Genomic DNA, 23,799 nt, shown 5'->3' with positions numbered 1-23,799 from the left:
AGACGAATTTCTGACCTCTGTTCATTGTTGCAAATTGTGCACATGCAGTGTTGCGTTTTTTCCCCGCTCTTAAAACAAGAATGATTTTCCAGATCATTTTTCAAGGTCATTAAACTCAGCCCCTAGAGATTTCATTGAAAGCAGGGGGAGTTTCTTTTAATCAGGGTGTAGCACTGTGATTGTTCCAAAACGCGTAAGGGGGAAGAAACGGGTGGATCTCAAATATTCCGATGCGGAAAGAGACGCGCATGCCACGCCACGCACGCACACGCTAAACAAAACAAAAACCCTGCGTCAACATGAGCCAATGCGGGACTCCTTGCCGCTGGCGTCAACAGCAGATGTTGGTTAGGGGAAGGGTTAACAAATATGCTAAGTAGTTACAAAGTAGCTAAAAAGTAGTAAATAGTTGAAAAGTTGCTAAAATTGTCCGTGATGAGATTCGAACACCACCCAAATCCCAGAAATGTTCCATACACAGAAAAAGCTTATTTGTGCACAAATTTATTTACATCCCTGCTAGTGAGCATTTCTCCTTTGTCAAGATAATCCATCTGCCTGACAGGTGTGGCATATCAAGAGGCTGATTTAACAGCATGATCATGACACATGTGCACCTTGTGCTGGGGCAATAAAAGGCCACTAAAATGTGCAGTTTTGTCACATCACAATTCCACAAATGTCTCAAGTTTTGAAGGAGCGTGCAATTGGCATGCTGACTGCAGGAATGTCCACCATCATTTTTGCCAGAGAATTTAATGTTCATTTCTCTACCATAAGCCTCGTCCAATGTCATTTTAGAGAATTTGGCAGAAACCGTCTAAGGGAAGCTCATCTATCTGCATGCTTGTCATCCTCACCAGGGTGACCTGACTGCAGTTTGGCGTCAAAACTGAATTCAGTTGTCAAATGCTCACATTCGATGGCCACTAGCTTGCTGGAGAAGTGTGCTCTTCAAGGATGAATTCCGGTTTCAACTGTAGCAGGCAGATAGCAGACTGTGGCGTCGTGTGGGCGAGCGGTTTACCGATGTCAACATTGTGAACAGTGCCCCATGGTGGCGGTGGGGTTGTCATGGGCAGGCATAAACTACTGACAACAAACACACTTGCATTTTATCGATGGCAATAAATGTTGCAAGGATCTGTACACCATTCCTGGAAGCTGAAAATGTCCCATTTCTTCCATGGCCTGCACACTCACCAGACATGTCACCCATTGAGCATGTTTGGGATGCTCTGGATCAACGTGTATGACAGCGTGTTCCAGTTCCCGCCAATATCCAGCAACTTCGCAGCCATTAAAGAGGAGTGGGACAACGTTCCAAAGGCCACCATCAACAGCCTGATCAACTCCATGCGAATGAGACGTGTTGCACTGCATGAGGCAAATGGTGGTCACACCAGATACTGACTGGTTTTCTGATCCACACTCCTATCTTTTCTTTAAGGTATATGTGACCATTCCCAGTCATGTGAAATCCATTGATTAGGGCCTACTGAATTTATTTCAATAGACTGAGTTCCTTATATGAACTGTAACTGAAATTGTTGCATTTATATTTTTGTTCAGCGTAATTTGAGTGTCCTGGATATACTATGTTACAGATAGTCTATGAAACCAGGCGGAAATATGTAGCCATGAGTTGTAACATGTCAGAATGCTCTTTTATCTTTCCAAGCACATGTACCCCTGTTCCAGATAGGCCTATCAAAAGTTCAGGGTATCACAATAGTTAATACACACAAAAAAACATATCTCCTCCACACAATATTAAAGTATGTATGTGACCCATTTATTCAACCATGAAAATAAAGCCAACATGAATACATTTAGTTTGGTTTTTCAACTCCTATTCACACTATAAAACATCCTATATATTCATGCTACAGGTGTTCCATCCTCATCTTTACACCCCACATCCTAATTTTTGGCATATATTTATTGTATCTGGTCCCGAGGGCAGCTTTGCCTTGAGGGCAGAAACAAATGTGTTTGGTTAAGTTTAGGCAAGTAATCCTAATTGGTTAAGGTTATGCTGGTTCAGGGCGTTGGATTAAGTTTAGGCAAGAGCCTCCCGGGTGGCGCAGTGGTTAAGGGCGCTGTACTGCAGCGCCAGCTGTGCCATCAGAGACCCTGGGTTTGCGCCCAGGCTCTGTTGTAAGCGGCTGCGACCGGGAGGATAAAAGCGTCTGCTAAATGGCATATATTATTATTATTATTAGGTCCGTTGGTGCGACGCACAATTGGCCTAGCGTCGTCCGGGTTAGGGATGTCCTTGTCTCGTCGCACACCAGCGACTCCTGTGGCGGGCCGGGCGCAGTGCGAGCTAACCAAGTTTGCCAGGTGCACGGTGTTCCCTCCGACACATTGGTGCAGCTGGCTTCCGGGTTGGATGCGCGCTGTGTTAAGAAGCAGTGCGGCTTGGTTGTGTTGTGTATCTGAAGACGTATGACTTTCAACCTTCGTCTCTCCCGAGCCTGTACGGGAGTTGTAGTGATGAGACAAGATAGTAGCTACTACAACAATTGGACACTACGAAATTGGGGAGAAAAAGGGGTAAAAAAAAAGTTTAGGCAAGAAATGTTTATGGTTAAGGTGTATGGCAACCTGTGTGTAACATTAGTTCTGCCCTCAAACCAAGATTGAATAAGGTTAACTCTATTAACAATTGCATTACACATTTACATACCATAAATTATTTATTATCCAACAGGGAAGTTCAATAAGTCACTTCAATGTTCCAATACATCTGCTCGCTGTGTAAAGGCTTGCTTTACAAAGTCAAAGAGCTTCTTGCAACTCTGAATTAGACAATAATGTATGGCTGGAGATCAACAGTAGCCTATCATCCTAAACAAGCCTTTACACAGCGAGCAGATGTATTGGAACATTGAAGTGATTTATTGAACTTCCCTGTTTATTTTATTGACTTGCTGCAATGCAAGAATAGGGCCAGCACAGTCTTCACTATAGCATACATTATGCACATGTCGTTTGAGCGCAAATTTCTTTGTATTGACTCCTCCTCCAGGATCTGAAGGGATTGTTGAGGCATCAGCAGTAGAGTAAACATTCCACCAAGTCTAAAAGGCTAACTGGAGCTTCTGCCATATTGGTTAACACCTTTTCAGTCATTCCAGACTTCTGAGGGAGCGTCAACGAAGAATTAGGAAGACACAGGAGATCAGTTTTGAATTGCAGCCATCTCCTCCTCATCATCCTCTGCCCTCCTCATCCTCCTCCTCGTTGGAGGAGAGTGACGTGAGACCTGGGGAACGGTGGTCTAATGCCTCCTGCTTGACGTGTTGAATAGCCACAATGCCGGTGAGGAGGGCGTAGCTCAACATGGCGCCCAGGGCCACCAGGACCGACAGCAGCTGCTTGTGCCTCTTACCAGGCTCGTTATCAGCGTCACCCCCTTCAGGCTGGGAGGACACCTTGCAACTAAAACCTTCTGCACAAAAGATAAACAAGAAAAAGTGTGAGACATGGAATTCAAAAGTTAAACAACAATAGCAAGTTATATAATATATATCATTGAAGACAATATACTGCATGTACAGTATGTTATGTGGTCCCACACCTCGTCCCTCACTGGGGAAGTAGAGCGCCAGGATGTTGGAGCAGAAGTGGCTCAGGTTGTCCAGTGACTTGGGGTGCTATTGGAGTCTTCCATTGGGCAGTTTCATCTTCAGGATGGGCACCAAGTAGCCAAAGACAAAAGAATCCAAAGATGAAGGTCTGGAGGGAACAGTGTCATGTAGTTAGAGATGCATATGGATGCCATGCAAGTGAATTAAGTTGAAGTGCTGAATTCCCAGTTTAATGTATTGAGGTAGAACCTCTCTATGTGGACTTACGAGTCTCCGAAGAAGAACTTGTTGAGCCCAACCTCTGCGAGAGAAGGTTCATACACTCCATAGCATCGCAGTACAGCTGGAGAGAGAAAGGTGTTGACAAACCGACATCAGGCCAAATTCTCAAATCATTTTGAATCATGATATATTCCTTATTATAAACTGGGTGGTTCAAGTCCTGAATGCTGATTGGCTGACAACTGTGGTATATCTGGATTTATATATCCGCATACCATGGGTATATCCGCATACCATGGGTATGACAAAACATGTATTTTTACTGCTCTAATTACGTTGGTAACCGGTTTATAATAGCAATAAGGCACCTCGGGGGTTTGTGATATATGGCCAATATACCACAGCTAAGGGCTGTGTCCAGGCACTCCGCGTTGCATCGTGCATAAGAACCAGTGACGGATTGAGGCATAGGCGACATGAGCAGCCACCCAGGGCGGCATCTTGCCTGGGGTGGCATGGGGCACCCAGACAATTTTAAAAAAATAAAAACAATTAAAAACTCTGAATGGTGACATTTGCGCAATTGGTTTTCTATCGCTCATTTGCAATTCACGTAAATGATATCATGTCACCGTGTGGCACTGTGAGTCAATTAACCTTGTTGGAGTGGGTGCCCTGCCTGCTATAGTTTGTGAGTTAGGCAGGCTAATGCCTGGGAAGGTCTCACACAGAAGTACGAGATGGGGAGGGGACGGGGGTAGGCTGACCTCAGGTTTCCACACTGGAAGCCCAAGCTAGGGGAAGCGGGGAGAAATAGAGAGAAACACAAAAGTGTGAAAGAGATGCAAACAGGCTTCCACAAGCTAGAGGTAATGACATAGTAGCTACTATTAATTAGAATCCTTAGGATATTCAGATAATTTCAAACAGACACAAAATACAGCAGTTGAGCTACACATTTTGGCATTGAGAGCACAGTGGCTGTTTATCCCACTTCAAAGTGCTGCAGGAAGCCACAGGTTGTTCCATGTTGACACGGTTCTGCTGGCACAGGAAACAACGTTTGAGGTATTTCTTTATAGGACACAATGAAGCACCAGGTATAATTACCTAAAATTTTTCTAGCGAGACAGAGAGTTATCTGACAAAATAAAATAAATTAAGCAAATTCTAATAACTTTTTGCCATAATCGGAGTGACGTGGCACAACCCAGTCACTAGTGCACAACTAGTGACATCTTCCACGTCATCTCATTCTTGCAGAAATCTCTTCTACAACCTCCTTCACTCATTCTCTCCACATACACACGCTCTCTCTCATTCCCTTCAGCCCCCTCCCTATCTGTCTTGTTCTCTTTGAGTAACAGTGATCCTCACCAGAGCTGCCATCAGTTTTTCCTCCAGGAGTGAGATGAAGGCCAGAGTGTCTGCTTCCTCTTTGGCAGACAGGTCGAAGTCGGCATTGTATTTCTGAAAGATAGGATCATATCACAACACACTTCAGGAGATTCATCACCTTTCACAAACATCACGACAGGATTCACGGACCACAACATTTTAAACCAGTCTCGCTGTAGTCAGGTATTCAAAATAGTTTTTAAAGCCCTTCTGGAACAATACCATGAGCCGCTTTGGCCCGATTACACCATTAGCACTTTCTATGTTCTCCACAAACCCATTCAAAAAACTAAAAAGCTACCTCTAAGTGAAGGTCTTTATGGGACTCCTGGCAGTCTAGGTGTTCTGGGTCAAGTGTTTTCCATCTAACCTCATGACTGCAGGGCAGTCAGTCTGAAATGGTGCATGCTGGGATCAAGAAGAACTCAACCTGATTGGAATTCTAAGAGAGGTTCTCTCCCTCCCTCACTCACTCTGGAGGGTAAAATAAGCCGTTTTTGACTGACTTTGGGAGGTTTGTCTGGAAACCCCACTATCCTTACCCCTTTACTGTCTAATCCTTTGGGATGATCTCACCAGGCTTTCTCCCCTTCGCTCACATTGACATCACCACAGCACTTATCAATCTGCTTGACATTGTGGTTTCCAACATCCCTACTGCAGTAGCTCACAACCCACCTACCACAGTCAGGGGGCAGTTATTATCTTGGATAATTGATTCCATCTGGGCATTAGCTAAAGTGTGTATTTAATTGAGCTTGAGGGATGGGAGGAAAGATCATAGGAGACATTGCTTTTCTCAATGGGAAATCGGGTCATAGGAAATGTGACGAGAATCCATCAGTAGTTTTGAATTCAGGGGCCATAATTCACTTTAAGAAAGTGTGGAACAGAGTATGGAGCAGCTCTTTCAGACAAAGCAGAGGACTGTGTTGTACTGTACATGAGCAGGCGGTCTCTCGGTCACCTGTTTCCTGAGGTGGATGATGATGTCACTGGGCCGAGAGAGACTCCCATTCTCCCTGGTCTTCAGGGCAGGCAGGGAGCCTACCAAAGGGGGAAAATGCATCATAAAAGACAGGTACCTCACAACACCACTCATTAACAGCCACTGTTAATATGACCATTACAGACCGATGGATCTGTGGGATAGGCTGAGAAAACAGGAGAGTGGGATAGAGAGAGAATGTAGAGATGAAGAAGAGAGAGAAAAGGCAGAGGAGAGCCATTGGTGAAGAGAGGGAAGACATTAAGTCTGGAAAGTAAGAATCAAGAAAAACATACGATACAGATGGAGAAATAATGTAGTAAAAGAGAAAGGAATAACAAACAAGAACAAAGTGAAAAGAAGGAGCTATCTCTAATTTTATAGAAAGCACATTTTCCTTCCATTCCATTTCTTAGTCTCCCTGTGTTCCCTTTGATTATAGGAGAATATGCCTAGTTCTGAAGTGAATTAATGCAGCCATGTTTCTCGAGTTGAGACAACAAAAAATGAAAGGATCTAAAAACGAAAGACAAGACATCTTACCAGTGGGACTTCTCCAGGGGTTGCCGATCTTGTGAAGTTTGAGGGGTGCGCCTGCAAACTTTGCATAACCCTGAAGTAAAGGGAGATGATTAACAGATTAACGCTGAGCTAAAACATGTTGAGCCAGACATACCTTAGTTTCCACAGCCTTGTGTACACATTTTTTTTTAAACAGGCCAAAAACCCCAGGAAGCATCCGAGCTGGGCACAAAATAATTACACTAACATAAAGGGAGGGGTAGGGAGGAATGAACACCTCAATTAAGGCAGACCCTTAGGACCCAATAGACAGTGTGTAAAAACAAACAGCAAGCATCTAAACAACAGGACTGTGGGATAGGCTGCCTAACTCTAGACACCATAGACACCAGGCTATACTCGATAACCTTTAGCACCACAGCAAAGTCTGGCCTACCTCGGCCAAACCCTAACCAGGACGAGGCTGGGCCAATTGTGCGCCGCCCTATGGAACTCCCAATCTCAGCCGGTTGCGATACAGCCTGGAATAATACCAGGGTCTGTAGTGAAGCCTATACTACAGACCGCTGCGCCATTCAGGAACCACAAAGACAAAAACACCCAGAACAACAAAAAGGATGAATTTAAAGGTTGACACTAGGAATGAGACATTGAGCCTTCTGAAAAGGATAGGAAAAAAACTTCACGCAGCTGCAATTAATTATAATTAATTAAAATAATGAATTATTTGTAAAAACCTGTCCCTAATCTGTGTGGATGCACATAAACACCGGTGGATGTAACAATGTACAGTTGAAGTCGGAAGTTTACATACACTTAGGTTGGAGTGATTAAAACTTGTTTTTCAACCATTCCACAAATTTCTTGTTAACAAACTATAGTTTTGGCAAGTCGGTTAGGACATCTACTTTGTGCATGACACAAGTAATTTTTCCAACAATTGTTTACAGATTATTTCACTGTATCACAATTCCAGTGGGTCAGAAGTTTACATACACTAAATTGAGTGTGCCTTTAAACAGCTTAGAAAAATCCAGAAAATTATGTCATGGCTTTAGAAGCTTCTGATAGGCTAATTGACCTAATTTCATTTAAAATCAAATCAAGTGTATTTGTCACATACACATGGTTAGCAGATGTTAATGCGAGTGTAGCGAAATGCTTGTGCTTCTAGTTCCGACCATGCAGTAATATCTAACAATTTCACAACTACCTTATACACACAAGTGTAAAGGAATGAATACAAATATGTACATAAAAACATATGAATGAGTGATACCCGAACGGCATAGGCAAGATGCAGTAGATGGTATAGAGTACAATATATACATATGAGATGAGTAATGTAGGGTATTAAAACATTATATTAAGTGGCTCGTGATACATTTAATTACATCAAGATGGCAAGATGCAGTAGATGGTATAGCGTACAGTGTATACATATGAGATGAGTAATGTAGGTTATGCAAGCATTATATTAAGTGGCTAGTGATAAATTGATTACATCAATTATTCCATTATTAAAGTGGCTAGAGTTGAGTCAGTATGTTGGCAGCAGCCACTCAATGTTAGTGATGGCTGTACCTGTGGATGTAGACCTCAGACAACAAAATTGTTGACCTCCACAAGTCTGGTTCATCCTTGGGAGCAATTTCCAAACGCCTGAAGGTACCATGTTCATCTGTACAAACAATAGTAAGCAAGTATAAACACCATGGGACCACGCAGCCATCATACCGCTCAGGTTTGAGACGCGTTCTGTCCTCTAGAGATGAACGTACTTTGGTGCGAAAAGTGCAAATCAATCCCAGAACAGCAGCAAAGGACCTTGTGAAGATGCTGGAGGAAACAGGTACAAAAGTATCTATATTCACAGTAAAATGAGTCCAATATCAACATAACCTGAAAGGCCACTCAGCAAGGAAGAAGCCACTGCTCCAATACAGCCATAAAAAAATCCAGACTACCGTTTGCAACTGCACATGGGGACAAAGTTCATACTTTTTGGAGAAATGTCCTCTGGTCTGATGAAACAAAAATAGAACTGTTTGGTCATAATGACCATTGTAATATTTGGAGGAAAAATGGGGAGGCTTGCAAGCCAAAGAACACCATCCCAACCGTGAAGCACGGGGGTGGCAGCATCATGTTGTGGGGGTGCTTTCTGCAGGAGGGACTGGTGCACTTCACAAAATAGATGGCATCATGAGGTAGGAAAATTATGTGGCTGTATTATATCTCAAGACATCAGTCAGGAAGTTAAAGCTTGGTTGCAAATGGGTCTTCCAAATGGACAATGACCCCAAGCATACTTCCAAAGTTGTGGCAAAATGGCTTAAGGACATCACAAAGCCATGAACTCAATCCTATAGAAAATGTGTGGGCAGAACTGAAATCGTGTGTAAGCAAAGAGGCCAACTTACCTGACTCGGCTACACTAGCTCTGTCAGGAGGAATGGGCCAGAATTCACCCAATTTATTGTGGGAAGCTACCCGAAACATTTGACCCAAGTTAAACAATTTAAAGGCAATGCTACCAAATACTAATTGAGTGTATGTAAACTTCTGACCCACTGGGAATGTGATGAAAGAAATAAAAGCTGAAATAAACATGTCGCTCTACTATTATTCTGACATTTCACATTCTTAAAATGAACTGATCCTAACTGATCCAAGACAGGGAATTTTTACGAGAATTTAATGTCAGGGATTTTGAAAAACTGAGTTTAAATGTATTTGATTCAGGTGTATGTAAACTTCCGACTTCAACTGTAGATTACATAATACTTATTTTTATCAATGGGAGGGACATTTCTTGCTGTAGACTGTTCGGATGGAGATTATGGAAGAAAGGATGTGGAGCCTGCCCTGCCTGAAAGAGTCCTGGAGCATGCAGTGTGATTAGGCATGGGAAGGGGAGTGGCGGGTAGCTGTGCCAGTTGTGATGTAACAAACTGTTCCTGAAGTGATAAATAACCTGTAAGGAGATTGAAAAGTAGAAGGAACGCAGTAAAATACCAGAATAAAAAGGCTTGTGAAGGAGAAACTTCAATAGGCCTAATAGAAACAGATTAGGTGTCTAAACATGGCCTACATTCTCAAACTAAAACCAGTGTCAAGATTCACAAAACACTTCTTACACAAAAACTTAAGCTTTTAAGAAAAAACAGGTTCATATAGTTTGTAAATGCAATTCCTCAACAATATCTTGATTTTCTTACAAACTTCTCAAATATCTTCTGAATCTTAAAATGTTTGTTGTTAGGCAACTAATTTAGCTAGCTATCTAGCCAGCAATGGCAATCATGTTAGCATAATTCGTACTGAGATTACTGTTCTAAAACATTTTGTTGGGTTTAAAATAATCCATACAGAAACTTTCAGATGAAGTTTGTGAGTGAATTAAAAATGTTCAATTGCTTTCATGAGCTTATTCTCTCACTGCCCAGAGTTTAGGACAAGGGTTTAGCTATGTTGGAATTAAGAACAAATATTTTAACTTTATTTTCAAGAATCTAATTTCTTCTTAACTTTTTGCTTGAGGAGAAACATAAGAAATAGAGCAAGAACATTTACAATTACATTTTTTTAGGAATAGCAACTTTGCTTGACTTTCTTCATAAATCTAGAGTTATGGGAAAAAATGGCAGTTAAGAAGAAATTTCTTCTTAAGAAGGTTGTGTCAATCTGGGCCCAGGTCACCATTCATGGAATGGTCCTGCATTTCTGCTTACTGTGTCCTGCACTCACAAGGAAAAATCATATTCCAGAATGAAATAAGCAAACAGTAATTGACTGCATTAATATGCCTTTCAATGGATCTCAAAGCAATTGTTGTATTGCAGCAGACTTGATACAAAGTAGCCTGAAGACACATTGCACTGTAGATTGACAAGGCAAATACACAGCAACATTTGATTGTGTATGGCTGATAGATAGCTATACATAAAATTACAAGAAGTTTTAGGTTGTAGTTATTATAGGACTATTTTTCTCTATACGATTTGTATTTCATATACCTTTGACTATTGGATGTTCTTGCAGGCACTTTAGTATTGCCCGTGTATAGTATAGCTTCCGTCCCTCTCCTCGCTCCTACCTGGGCTCGAACCAGGAACACATCGACAACAGCCATACTCGAAGCAGCGTTACCCATCGCTCCACAAAAGCCGCGGCCCTTGCAGAGCAAGGGGAACAACTACTCCAAGTCTCATAGCGAGTGATGTTTGAAACGCTATTAGCGCGCACCCTGCTAACTAGCTAGCCATTTCACATCGGTTACACCAGCCTAATCCCGGGAGTTGATAGGCTTGAAGTCATAAACAGCGCAATGCTTGGAGCATTGCGAAGAGCTGCTGGCAAAACGCAAGCCTGCTGGTGCTTACCATCGCTCAATCAGACTGCTCTATCAAAACATAGACTTAATTATAACACACAGAAAATAGATGGCTTCATGAGGTAGGAAAATGATGTGGTTGGTATATAAAAGGTCATTAATATGGTCAAATCCGGAAACTATAATCTCGAAAACAAAACGTTTATTCTTGGAACCGTTCCGTATTTTATCTAAGGGGTGGCATCCATAAGTCTAAATACTCCTGTTACATTGCACAACCTTCAATGTTATGTCATAATTACATAAAATTCTGGCAAATTAGTTCACAACGAGCCAGGCGGCCCAAACTGTTGCATATACCCTGACTCTGCGTGCAATGAACGCAAGAGAAGTGACACAATTTCACCTGGTGAAAAGCACAATTTCAACCTTTCTTTTAGCTAAATATGCAGGTTTAAAAATATATACTTCTGTGTATTGATTTTAAGAAAGGCATGGATGTTTATGGTCAGGTACAGTCGTGCAATGATTGTGCTTTTTTCGCAAATGCGCTTTTGTTAAATCATCCCCCGTTTGGCGAAGTTGGCTGTCTTTGTTGGGAAGAAAGTCTTCACACAGTTCGCAGTGAGCCAGGTGGCCCAAACTGCTGCATATACACTGACTCTGTTGCAAGAGAAGTGACACATTTTCCCTAGTTAAAAGAAATTAATGTTAGCAGGCAATATTAACTAAATATATAGGTTTAAAAATATATACTTGTGTATTGATTTTAAGAAAGGCATTGATGTTTATGGTTAGGTACACGTTGGAGCAACGAGTCCTTTTTTGCGAATGCGCACCGCATCGATTATATGCAACGCAGGACATGCTAGATAAACTAGTAATATCATCAACCATGTGTAGTTAACTAGTGATTATGATTGATTGTTTTTTTATAAGATAAGTTTAATGCTAGCTAGCAACTTACCTTGGCTTCTTACTGCATTCGCAGGCAGGATCCTCGTGGAGTGCAATGTAAAGCAGGTGGTTAAAGCGTTGGACTAGTTAACCGTAAGGTTGCAAGATTGAATCCCTGAGCTGACAAGGTAAAAATCTATCGTTCTGCCCCTGAACAAGGCAGTTAACCCACGGTTCCTAGGCCGTCATTGAAAATAAGAATGTGTTCTTAACTGACTTGCCAAGTTACACATATATATATATATTTTTTATCAGTGTCCAAAAATACCGATTTCCGATTGTTATGGAAACTTGAAATCGGCCCTAATTAAATCGGCCATTCCGATTAATCGGTCGACCTCTAATTCCTATAAATGTGGTTTGGCAGAGTTGAACAGATCGACCTGACTATGCTTGCAGACAGGCGTGACGAGACATCATTTCGTGGAAAAGAAGAGGTAATTCCTTCCACAGTGTCCGTAAGTACTTACAAACCCCACTTTCAGCTGGCCCCAGGGCATTGAGAATGGCCTTATTGCTTTAATGTATCCTACAATCATCAAAACCGATAACACATTAAAATAATTTAGATACAGTCATTCAATACATTTGACCCCAGAAGACATATAATCATGTAATTTAGGGTCTGCCCACAACAATGACAAACTGATCATATCACAATCACAAGTAGACATTTGTAAGAAGTCAAGTACAGTACACAACCATAGCTTATTTAGAGTGTACAATGTACAGCAATAGTATCAACATTGGGCCTGGTGATCCACTGTGAAGGACAGTTCTCACTTCAGATTGAATGAAAAACTCATTCAAGAAGGCAGAACTCGATCTTCAATAATGGAATAGCCAGTGAAAGATAGGAGGGAGGAATGGAGAGAAGTTGTCCGCTGTTGGCCAAAGTTACCCAACCGGTTGGAAAAAAATGTCATTAAACACATCAAAAGCTGACATCATGGCTATGACTTTATTAGGAAATACCTCCTCAACTTTTTTATCTTTGGTCGTAAACCGAAGACTAGCTAGACTGAAAATAAAACATTCATATATTCATATCTTCCCTACAGGTCTAACAGACATAAATAATATATTGGTAGGCCTATACAGATATGTAGCCTAGGTGAAGGCCTAGCTAGAATGAATTATTGTGCATACTGCATACCATAACACACACACACACACACACACAAAACACAAGGAACACCTGCTCTTTCCATAACAGACTGACCAGGTGCATCCAGGTGAAAGCTATGATCCCTTATTGATGTCACCTGTTAAATCCAATTTAAAAATCAGTGAAGGGGAGGAGATCAGTGAATTAATGATTTTTAAGCCTTGAGACATGGATTGTGTATGTGTGCCATTCAGAGGGTGAATGGGCAAGACAAAATATTGAAGTGCCTTTGAACAGGGTATGGTAGTAGGTGCCAGGCGCACCAGTTTGAGTGTCATGAACTGCAACACTGCTGGCTTTTTCACACAACAGTTTCCAAAGTGTATCGAGAATGGTCCCCAACCTAAAGGACATTCAGCCAACTTGACAACTGTGGGAAGCATTGGAGTCAACATGTGCCAGCATCCCTGTGGAACTCTTTCGACACCTTGTAGTCCATGCCCCGACGAATTGAGACTGTTCTGAGGGCAACGGGGCTGAAACTCAATATTAGGAAGGTGTTTTTAGTGTTTTGTACACTCAGTGTTTATACTATATAGTGCATTCGGGAAAGTATACAGACCCCTTCACTTTTTCCACATTGTTACGTTACAGCCTTACTCTAAAGTGGATTAAATAGAAACATTTCCTCAACAATCTAAACACAATACCCCATAATAACAAAGTGAAAAAAGTTTTTTTAGAAATGTTTGCAAATGTATTTAAAATGTAAAAAACAGAATGACCTTATTTACATAAGTATTCAGACCCCACCATCCTCTACTCTGCAGAGAGACTACAAACAGGTGCAGGTAATTGAGTGCTAGCCTACACTGCACTGGCAATCATTTTTTCCAGCATTGCTTAATAAAACAGAGCAACACACTTCTCATCTGAGGAATGTAAAGAGAGACTCCTCTTCTAGATATGTATGAATGCCACTTGCCTGTAGTAGAAAGACATGGTAGGCTACTACTGAATTTGTTTTTTCACTTTAAAATGTATGCCAAACTTTGCATCTGCACTGTTCTTCAAGTAAATGTGTTTTTGCATTGTTAAAAGTAGTCCCTGTGCATAGAGTTGTACGGTTTGTTAAACTTTGAAATCATTGTTTTTGTTTGACCTATATTTTAAAGTGAAAAAATCTGAGTCTCAGCATCAGTCTGTTACTAACTAAACATCAATCTCTTACATGATTTTCCAATTAACTATGCTTAATATGATAATTAGACTAGCCATTGGCAATAACATATGCTATAAACATAGGCAACTCCAGCAGTAACCATCAAGTAGATATGCTAATGCTGTAATTTTTAAGCAACTCAAAAATATTGATTTTTTAAAGAAAAATCTGGAGGGTTCACTTTTTCAGTTACCTAATAGGTTGAATGTACAGACCTCTAGCCTAAATGCAGTGACATTTTGCCAGTTAACTGAATGGAAATAATGAGGTCTGTGAATGTGACACATCATCAGACACAAATTTACCCAGTTGCAGTGAAAACCCGGGGGGTATCCTGAAAACTCTGAATGAAATTGCTCATTTCCAGACAAGAGTTCATCCAAGCGTTTGATGTGTCACTAATATGGCTGCAGTTCAATAGCCAATTTGTGGTTTTAGAGACGACACTGAGACACAAACTAAAAGCAAGCAAGATGTGCATTTTCCAACCACAAAAAAAAGTATCAGGGGAGGAAAGTCACTTTCCAGACCCACATTTAACATCTTGTTCCCTCCAGTAAGATGTGGGTCCAAAATATACATGTTAAAAAAAAAAGTTTAATGTCTGAAAATGTTCCAGGGAGGAAAGGTAGCTTATGATGCTCAAGTCTGGTTTAGTCAAGCCTGCAAGGTATTATAAGCTGTCATATGTGGCTTGTGAACACATCAGTCATTTAACTGAACATGCACAATGGAAACGTTGTGGTTTACTGTAATACAATAGATTTTTTGGGTGGCCTTGTATTAAGAGCAAACCAAATGGAACATTATTAGAGGTTGTACATTGGAAGAATGTTCAGCTAAATCAAAAACACTGCTTCCAGTCAGATACGTACAACACAATCTTTGGGTTTTGAATACATGGGTACCATGAGAACTGTACCATGATGAACATACCAGGAATTTCCTGTAAGAAACTGAGGGGGGAGCTAAAGCCAGTTACATTTGCCTCTGCTGCAGTGTAGCGAAAGGCTTGGAGTTAGCTAATAAAGCCATATCACATAAAAGCTGTGTATAGAGAGGTGCATGTAAGACAAAGGGCACCAGACAATAGCCTTAAGAATAGCCTTATCTTCACACCAGATGTCTTCCAAGATTGCACACTGCACAGATTCCTTCATTAGTTCCTCTTCATTTGTCAACTTCAGAGCTATAACTTTGGGTGGGTAGCCAAACACCTGCATGGTCTGTGTGGTTAATAATGTGTTAGGCTATGCTGCATTCCTATGTTCCTATGTATGATTAGAGGTCTGGCCGAGTAATTAGGGCCGATTTCAAGTTTTCATAACAATCGGTAATTTTTGGAGGCCGATTATGGCCGATTACATTGCAATCCACGAGGAGACTGCGTGGCAGGCTGACCACCTGTTACACAAGTGCAGCATCAAAAGGACCTTGTGGCTGCAAGGAGCCAAGGTAAGTTGTTAGCTAGCATTAAACTTATCTTATAAAAAAACAATCAATATTCCCATAATCACTAACTAACTACACATGGTTGATGATATTACTAGGTTAACTAGCTTGTTCTGCGTTGCATATAATCAATGCGATGCCTGTTAATTTATCATCGAATCACAGCCTACTTCAACTTCACCAAACGGGTGATGACTTATCAAAAGCGCATTCGTGAAATAAGCACAATCGTTGCAATAATGTACCTAACCATAAACATCAATGCCTTTCTTAAAATCAATACACAAGTATATTTTTTAAAACCTACATATGTAGTTAAAAGAAATTCATGTTAGCAGGCAATATTAACTAGGGAAATTGTGTCACTTGTCTTGTGTTCAGTGCAAGCAGAGTCAGGGTATATGCAGCCGTTTGGGCTGGCTGGCTCGTTGCAAACTGTTGAAAGGCCATTGATTACTAACAAAGACCGTAATTAATTAGCCAGATTTTTACATAATTATGACATAACATTGAAGGTTGTGCAATGTAATAGTAATATTTAGACTTATAAATATGGAATGGTTCCGTATTTCACTGAAAGAATAAACGTTTTGTTTTCTAAATGATAGTTTCTGGATTTGACCATATTAATGACCAAAGGCTCATATTTCTGTGTGTTTATTATGTTATAATTAAGTATAGGATTTGATATTTGATAGAGCAGTCTGACTGAGCGGTGGTAGGCAGCAGCATGCTCGTAAGCATTCATTCAAACAGCAGCTCTTAGCAATGCTTGCAGCGCAGCACTGTTTATGACTTCAAGCCTATCATCTCCCGAAATTAGGCTGGCAATACTAAAGTGCCTATAAGAACATCCAATAGTCAAAGGTATATGAAATACAAATGGTAGAGAGAGAAATAGTCCTATAATTCCTATAATAACTACAACCTAAAATGTCTTACCTGGGAATATTGAAGACTCATATTAAAAGGAACCACCAGCTTTCATAGGTTCTCATGTTCTGAGCAAGGAACTTAAAAGTTAGCTTTCTTACATGGCACATATTGCACTTTTACTTTCTTCTCCAACACTTTGTTGTTGCATTATTTAAACCAAATTGAACATGTTTCATTTTATTTTAGGCTAAATTGATTTTATTGATGTGTTAAAATAAGTGTAAATTCAGTATTGTTGTAATTGTCCTTATTACAAATAAATACATTTTTTAATTGTGTAAATTATTTTTAAAATCGGCCGATTAATCGGTATCGGCTTTTTTGGGTATTGGTATTGAAAAATCAGAATCGGTCGACCTCTAGAATGAATACACCCCTGATCACCCATACACACAGTTCACTTTCATAACAGCGCCATACAGCATCATCACTTTGCTCACTGAATAAATCCTTCTCGCATCTACATGGTCTCCTCCTCTCTCCTTTTTCCCTTCACTTGTGGACTTCAATGCACAGCACAACATCGGTCTGTGACCAGGCAAAAACAAAAACCTCTACAAACCAAACCGTCATACCATAATCGCTAACGCTAACCCCTACACAGCCTACATCGTTGTCACCATATCAGTTAACGTCATACTCAACATAGCTACTAGAACTAACACGTTAGCAAACCCACAATCCAATCCATGTGTACAATCACACAGTCCTGTGAACAGCAAGCAGTTTAGCAGTTACACCGACTGGCTCTGTGGCAATAAATTAATAAAACCAAAAGCTTATCTTGACTAGGATAGCCTTAGCCAGCTAGCTAACATTAAAATAGCATTCCTCTCTGTTTGAGTCATTTTGTTGAGTAGGCTAAATTAGCTGCATTAGCTAGCTAGCTAAGTAAGTGAAAGGTAAACTACTAAAAATATAGCTAGCTCCCCCTCTCTCATTCTGCTGTTTCTCCTTCATTTTTGAAGAAATACTTTTTAAAAAAACTGTAAAACTATTCTCTTTCTCTCTGAGTCAACTACTCACCAAATGTTATACTCTGCAGTGCTAGCTAGCTGTAGATTATGCTTACGGTACTAGATTCATTCTCTGAATATTTGATTGGATAGACAACATGTCAGTTCATGCTGCAAGTGGTTTGATAGGTTGGAGAACGTCCTCTGGAAGTCATTATAATTACTGTGTAAGTCTATGAAAGTGGGTGAGAACCATGAGCCTCTAAGGTTTAAATTGAAGTCAATGTACCCAGAAGAGGATGGAAACTAGGTGTCCTCCGGCTACACCATAGTGCTTCTGAAATTCACTGAGTAGGATGGTCCTCCCCTTCCTCTTCTGAGTAGCCTTCACTGAGACACACACAAAGGCAGGTAGAGTGAAGGAAGGTTTACTGTACTTACAGCTGTTTAACTAAACCTGCTTGTTTGCATTGATTGAGGTTAGCTAAGTACATTCAATTCTCTACATTCTTGTGAGATTTATTTGCAAATTTCCAGTGCATGCTGCCGTTCTTGCTAGTTAGCTGCTGTTAGCTAGCTAAGTTAACTAATGACCTTTTCTTACATAGGACGTCGCTACAGTAACGGGTCGATAGCGACCATTTTTAAATTGTCTGAAAGGTTAACAGTGTCTGAAAGGTGTATAAATCAGCCAGTCGTAGATGCTAATGTAACAATGTTCCCCTTGCAATGCAATTACATGGTAACGGCCCATATAACGATAACTATCATGCAAAAATACTAATCGTTACCGGTAGTTACGGTGAAATGTTTATTACAAATAGCTAGACAACTAACGTTAATAGATGTCAATGTCTCTCACTGACATGGCTATTAGCGTGTACTAAATATGAAGGCAGCCAAGCTGTGCTATCTTGCAGTGTTGTTATTGCTGGTATTACATCATAATTGATATCTTACCAATACAATTAAACACTCAGTGTCGACAGACGGTAAATCCCAATCGCCTTCCCAGCAGTACAGCTCAGAGGTTGCCATCTGCGAGCGGGCAGCCATCTTGAAATAATTTAACAACCTTTCACTCGGAAGTGATACCTTTTGTTGCCACTGACAACGTTTACATTTATTGTCTAGGCTCCAGACTTCATGAACATTCTGTCTCAACGTTTTTGAAACTAGCCACCCCGGCCCATTGATAGAGTCCTTTGATATCAAAATCATGTATGATTATCAATATTATGTCTATTACAATAGAACTTTGAACAACATTTGCCATTAGAAATATAATTCAACGTATGTGCTTTCCCTATGTTTTTGTGGTGCAATATTTATCCGAATGTTGTAAATATTCTATAAACAGTGGTCAAATTGGTCCAACAAACTGTGGTCAACTCTCCAGACGGTCTATTCCAAATATTTGGAGCAGGACTTTGACCTGGAAAATGCTTCCAGTGTCTATGTCAGAATAGGTTTAGCAGATGTTTTTTTTCCTTCTAAACCAATACATGGCCTTTTAATATGTGTTTGAGGAATATTAATGCTGGAATATTTCACTTTAGCCGTTAAAGAGGCATTTGTACTTTTGACATCTGTGGAAAATGAAAGAAACTCATGCAATGGATAATTCATACCTCTATGTGTTCTTAAGAGTGGTAGTGTAACAATAACTTTGAACTCAACCTATCTATCCATAAGGCAGAATATAAAATATGAATGAAACTACTGTATAACCTATTTCAAATGCTTCTGTTTCACTTCCTTTCACTCACTAAAGATTAACGCCAACAATGTAAGCATTGATAGAAGGAGAAGACGAGGATGAATGATCCACCTAAAAGCAATGTTTTAACCCACCCGACGGAGCTCTTAAAAAATGAATTAATGCTGTGTCTGTTGTTGGGGAATAATCCAAATTAGTTGGTAACATAGGTAAGATGTTTTATATTCATCATATGTTTGTAAGTTACTTCTCATCAGCATGTTTATTTTTGTATAATACTGTGGCCGGGGTTGCAGTTATCTGTTCTCTGTCAGGACTAAGTTACTTGGGCCGCAGAGAGGGGAGAGGTCAAGCGTGTATCTCTTGGCTCCACAATGTCTGTGTGCCAGTCAATGTGTCTCTGTGATCTTGTCAAGATAGGGTGGATGTGATATATACCTGTTGATATGAGGATTTGTTTTATGGTTCTGAGTTTGAGAAAAGACCATAGTTTAGGAGACAAAGCTGAACGATAAATTATGCCCAATGCTGTCTGGCTATGTGTGTCTTTGCTATAAAGGATCTCAGTTGCAATGTGTAAGGGACTCTAAGAGAATTCATTTATAGACACTGAATTGATCTGAGATTCACAGGGTTGTGATGGAGCTCATATAATTAAAGATGGACTTTATGATAACTCTGACTTGTGTGTGGTTTGCTCTCATGATTTGGTAAATACAGGAAATTTCCACGACACTGTTATGCAACAAACAGCCCAGCAGCGCAACGAGCCCATGCCAGAGAGACATGCACAAGCCATGACATCATCAAACCGAGCAGGAGAAAAGGAGTTCACTCATTCCTATCAGGATGGGGGGCAGGAGCCAAAGATCACCATTCCTTCCTTACAATGGTGTATGGGAACCATAAACTAATAACACAGAATATGAATACTGTATAGATAATACATGAATTATTACCACTTTCAAATAGCTTAAGGTCAAACACCATTTATATTTGGGTAAGAGCGTCTGCTAAAATGATGTAAATCTGTGGGTTTGTGTTACAACATCACAGAGATGAAAGATGCTCAATCATTTAAGTTATAGAACGCACCGAACTTGTGAGACATTTTGAAATACTCGGAGGCAGAGCATTTGGACAAAAATGCTTACCATCAAATGGAGCTGTGCTGTTGTACTTGCTGAGCATTATGTGAAACCAACAGGATGTGCTATTAATGTTGAAGATGAAAAAGATTCCATCTGTGACCCATTTCTATAGCTGACTATTATCACAAAAATCTCATCAGCATATGACTAGAGAAATTAGTTCACTCCATAAATGAAACTTGTATTTGTCTTTAATGTGATTTACATTTGGCTATTATTTCAACAAGACGAATGGTTTTCAATCACATAGCTTGTAAAATTGACTACACAATCCGACAGTATAAATTCCTTATTCTAAAAGCAAGAATCCTTAAATCATTGACTCAAATAAGTAGATCAGAAAACATAAGCGAGAAAGCACAGGAGCATTTTGACAAACCAATGACTCTGAATGGATAAGCACTTATTTTATGTTTTTGTAGAAAATTGAATTCACACGTAAGGTCTTACAAGGGCAGCTTTAGCCTACTTATTTTTTAGCTGCGGTTGTAGGAAGGGTCTCCCACGACCAGCTCCAAACTTCAAACTGTCATACTGCACCTCAGTCAGACCCTGAATGACAAGGAAACACCATCATCATCATCATTACAAATAGTAATAATAGTATAATCTCACAAAAATAAACCTTATAATAGTATAATACACAAACATTTAGAAAAAAGTTATTTTACCTGTGCTCCGTCCTGGTTGTGCTCATAGGCTTGAAATATTTTCTTTCCTTTGGAAATATTATGATACAATATGTTAAAGATACAATTGATAGCCTTAATATTGATAAAGTTATCAATCATGAATAACTAATGAAATACAAACAGTACTTACGAGGGTTGTGTCTCAGTCTGCAGACATACAAGGTGATGACAATCACCACAATAGAAAGAAGGATACACATGCCGCCCAAAGAGATGGCCAGAAACATTCCCTGTCTGGACCTCTCCATTCCTAAAAAGACACCATTTGTTTTGACACATAAGAGTTCTACATCCATTTAAACTTGTGCAGAGAGACATTCTAAACAAATGCAACTCAGAGCCCTGTGGCGATCTCTCTTACCCATCCTGCTGACTGTCTTGTTCATCTTCACCCCACTGGTACTCTCCATAACACAGGTAATCTCTTTACCTTCAGCCCAGGTACGCTTTGAGGACTGAACCTTCCCCTCCACCTCCCAGTACACCCTGGCCTGACTGAGATCCAGTCCAGGCACCAGGCACAGGAGTGGGACTGGGGATGATGAGGCCTCCTGCCAGTCCACGGATGATAGGGTCTGAAAGACAGAGGACATTACGTGACATGGCATAACTACCAAATGTATACCTCTCAGGATTAGAAAATATGAACACTAATATAAAGCATGGAGAAGCATCTGATCTTACCAGAGACTTCCAGCACACTCCCATTGCCCATGTTCAGCATGGCACCGTTAAGCAGAGCACATTAGAAGATGCCCACACTTGTCCCGTTGGCATCGAGGATGTTCAGGAGGCAGGCCGTGTTGGTGTGGACACTGTAGGTTTTTCGAGGCCAGAGTATGAGCTTTCTCATAGGTCCCACTTGCACCCATACGATATAAGAGCATTCCCCTCCCATTTCACTAAGTGGTCCTTCTGTAGCTCAGTTGGTAGAGCATGGCGCTTGTAACGCCAGGGTAGTGGGTTCGATTCCCGGGACCACCCATACGTAGAATGTATGCACACATTACTGTAAGTTGCTTTGGATAAAAGCGTCTGCTAAATGGCATATATTATTATTATTATTATATTATATTATGTCACAGTGAAATGTCACATTGGCACCCTCTGCCACTGTTAGTGACCCTGGGTACTGGTATACCACTGCTCCTGCTGTGGGAGAGCATACACATAGTTAAAAGTCTGACTATAGGGACTAAATCATCTGCAACTTGATATTTCATGTACAGTCATATACAACAATAGTAGATGTGTGTTTCAATAATCTTACCAACAATAAAGTGTGCAAGGAGAAATGTCACCTGCATCCAACTTGAACACATCTTTAGGCTGAGGTGTTGTCACTCAGTAATAATGGTGGAGTTGTAGCACACATATCAAGTGCCAACCTGCCGAGAAGGCCAAAGAGTGCGGAATATCTATGTACTGGAATAGGTCACCAAACTCACACCACTCCTCCATCATTGCAGAAGAGAGCAGCACTGACCCAAGTCATCACATGGCTTAAAATGTGCTTCAAAGTGATGCATGAACAATGTCACTGTTCTACAGCCTGGAGTATCATAAAAACACACACACTTATCTTTTTTTAAATCAATGGAAATTCCTTCACACAAGTGAAAACACGTGTAATATATTACCCCATATTTCTGTTTAACAATTCAGGTTTACTTTCAAAGCCTCAGAATTGAATGCTGCATTACACTTTTTACATCAATGTTGTTGTGAAATAGGGTGTCAGAACAACGTGGTGGCGAATGTGCCAAGAAGTACAAAGAAGGTTAATCCATTTGGCAGTGTTTGTATTATAATTCACCTCCCTGTCCTCAATTTTGCGATTCCCTGACATCTACAGTACAACAAACTGTAGCCTACATGTCTACAACTACGTCACATATTGTTCCTTGATCTTTATATCTGTCCTGTCTAATATGAGAGTTTGCGCGCAAACGAGAGAGAGAGAGTGAGTTTGGGGAGTGGAGTGGGATTGAGAATAGGGAGAAAGAGAGATGTGTCACTTTGATTACTGTTATCAGAGAGAAAAACTATCATTATTGCAGGTAAGATTCAGGTAACTATCATTATTGCAGGTAACAATGGTGCACTTGTTGGAAAGCTTAACTAGCTAGTTTACTTTGCGTAGTTGCTTCAAATGAATTATTGCTTGTGTTTCTGGTCAAATAAAATAGTAAGTAGGCTAATCACTGCATGTCCTTAATTCAGATACCGCAAAGTCATCAGTTTTCCGAGTAGAAGACAAGGTCCCACATACGGATAAGGGAAGTTGTGAATGATGTGCACAATCTTCCGTACGAAAAAATATTGGAGTCAGACTACAGGATAACTGCAGTACACTGCAGCGTAACTGCAGTTAGAATGACTACTCCAAAATAACTTTTTTTTTACTGCAGTCATTTTGCAGTGAACCTGTACCTCAATATTCAAAATATTCAAACGAGGCTCTTGATTTTGCCTCGTGCCTTTTTGTGCCTTGCTTTTCTCAAAGGTTTACAGCATCAAGGTGAAACTGATTAGTCCGACAA

General features: G+C 40.4%; 1 pseudogene; it reads right to left on the bottom strand.

The window, feature by feature from the left end:
• Nucleotides 1-1,773: 1,773 nt before the first annotated feature.
• LOC118366550 (metaxin-1-like) lies at nt 1,774-21,964 on the bottom strand (annotated as a pseudogene).
• Between the last annotated feature and the right edge of the window lie 1,835 nt (nt 21,965-23,799).

The sequence above is a fragment of the Oncorhynchus keta genome, chromosome 34, assembly GCF_023373465.1.
Source record: "Oncorhynchus keta strain PuntledgeMale-10-30-2019 chromosome 34, Oket_V2, whole genome shotgun sequence".
NCBI classification, from domain to species: Eukaryota; Metazoa; Chordata; class Actinopteri; order Salmoniformes; family Salmonidae; genus Oncorhynchus; species Oncorhynchus keta.
This window is presented reverse-complemented; position numbering and strand designations above follow the sequence as displayed.